This window comes from Cebus imitator, unplaced genomic scaffold, assembly GCF_001604975.1.
Source record: "Cebus imitator isolate Cc_AM_T3 unplaced genomic scaffold, Cebus_imitator-1.0 Scaffold81, whole genome shotgun sequence".
Classification (NCBI taxonomy): Eukaryota; Metazoa; Chordata; class Mammalia; order Primates; family Cebidae; genus Cebus; species Cebus imitator.
In genome coordinates this window covers 5,130,056-5,132,573 of record NW_016107396.1, presented here as the reverse complement: position 1 = coordinate 5,132,573, position 2,518 = coordinate 5,130,056, and positions in this window count along the sequence as shown.

Here is a 2,518-nt window from a genome sequence, read left to right as displayed (position 1 = left end):
AAAAAAAAAAAAGATAGGAAGAAACAGGCCAGGCTAGGAGTCGGTAGAGATACAGATTCTCCCAATAACCAAGGTGAGATTTATTTTTCCAAATCAGGCAGTATCAACCTCAGAGAGTCTAAACCTGGGAAAATGAGAGTTGCAGAGTTTTATACAGAACAAGAACAGAATTTTTAGGTACATGATTCAGGGTATAGGCAAGGAGTGCTGAAAGGTAGAGAAAGGTAGTCTGTGCTACAACAGTGCATAAAAACAAAGGATTGTCCCAGGCCGGAAGCCAGCTGAGTGGAGGAAGATCTTTTCTGCAGGACCTGACTGGCTGATTTCACCTGGTAAAGCAAGACACCCAGGTCTTCTTTCTGCCAGTGATCTGAGTTGTTTCTAAATTTAAGAACTCTTCTTTGGACCTGGTGTATTTCTATTTAAAAAATGATAATATGTCTATGTATATAGATATTCTATAGATTTCAAATGGGTAAAAATTCTTACCTCCTTTTTTTTTTTTTTTGAGATGGACTCTTTCTCCAGTCACCCAGGCTGGAGTGCAGTTACACAATCTTGGCTCACTGCAACCACCACCTCCTGGGTTCAAGCACTTCTGCCTCAGCCTCCTGAGTAGCTGGGACTATGGGTGTGTGCCAGCACCCCAGCTAATTTTTTGCATTTTTAGTAGAGATGGGGTTTCACCATGTTAGCCAGGATGGTCTCCATTTCCTGACCTCGTGATCTGCCCGCTTCGGTCTCCCAAAGTGCTGGCGTTACAGGCGTGAGCTAACACGCCTGGATATCTCCTATCTCTTTAAAATTCTTACCTGTCCTCCCATAAAAGTTAGTGCTTTAATTTCATTCTATTGCTATTCATCCATTTGTTTGTATTTTCTTCACTCTTTTATTCATTTCACATTTCTTATTTGCCTTATATGATGCACATTTTATGTGTTTGATGAGATAGAAAGACGTATAGAAGGTACGCTCCCTGCTCAGAAGGATTTCATAGTTTAGTGTGTCAAACATACATGCAAATAAATTCCAATACCACAAGAATGACAGAGCCACTGATGGAGCATAGAACAGGGTACTACCTTTTTGGAGAAACTGAATATCAGGGATGAAGGGTGAAAGAATCTGGTCAGACATAAAGAAGAAAGATCCTTCCTTGCAAGTAATGGCATGTATAAAGAATGTGTTTGGGTAATAATGCATGGGTTAATGTGGGCAGAATAAAGAGAAGGACCTAATAGCCTCATTATTAGAAATTGTTTAACTAGTTTGAGTTTCTGGAAAAAGAAAGTCTAAGACTTCTAGCTTAGGAAACAGTGTGAATAAACAGTGCATACAGTAGAAACATCTCTGAGAAAGCCCAAGGATATAGCATAGAGTTCAATTTGGGACATATGAGAATATAAAATTCATGAGGTCATCTGTAGAGGTCAATTATTCTTCCACTTTTTCTATAGTTAAACATTTTTACCATCATTGGTGATCTTCCTTTGTATACTTAACAATGAGGTGATAAAAGAATAGGTCAATACAGTGACAGATACTAATTTGTTAAAAAGATAATGGCCTTATTTCATCCTGAGACTGGAAAGCTGTACACTACTTCTACAAATCTACTGTACTTAGTTTCTTAAACTAGGGGCCTTATTTAGAAGCATGGTCTTGCTTTCCAGTGTTGTTCTTTTTTTTTTTTTTGGAAATGGAGTTTCATTCTGTCACCCAGGCTGGAGTGCAGTAGCATGATTTTAGCTCACTGCAACCTCCGCCTCCCAGTTTCAAGCAATTCTCCTGCCTCAGCCTCCCCAGTGGCTGGGGCCATAGGCGCATGCTACCACGACTGGTTAATTTTTTGTATTTTTAGCTGAGACACGGTTTCACCATGTTAGCCAGGATGGGCTCAATCTCCTGACCTTGTGATCTGCCTGCCTTGGCCTCCCAAAGTGCTGGGATTACAGACGTGAGCCACTGAGCCTGGCTGTGTTGTTCATTTTTAAAAGTAATTCAAACAACTATGGCACATAACTTTATTCTTTTTAATTATTTTATTTATTTATTCTTATTTTAAAGATGGGGTTTCACCATGTTGGCCAGGCTGGTCTTGAACTCCTGACCTCCTGTGATCCACCCACCTCAGCCTCCCAAAGTGTTAGGATTACAGGCTTGAGCCACTGTGCCTGGCATAACTTAAAAATATTAGTTATTAAAATAATTGATGTTAGAATAGATGCAGACAGATGGGGCTTGAACAAGGTTGAAAGAGATTAATGTTAAAAAAATCAGATCATAAAAAGAGGGAACTAAAGCCATTATTTAAAAAGTAGTTTAATTACATCAATAAATTTGGTTTTTTGCTTATTTGGTGCAACTGTAATAGATGTATTACATAATCTATTATAGACTATCATGTAGTTTTGAAGTAGAATAATACAATATATTTCTTTTTTTCCCCCTAAACTTTTTATTTATTTATTTTTTAAGATGGGGTTTCACCATGTTGGTCAGGCTGGTCTTGAACTCC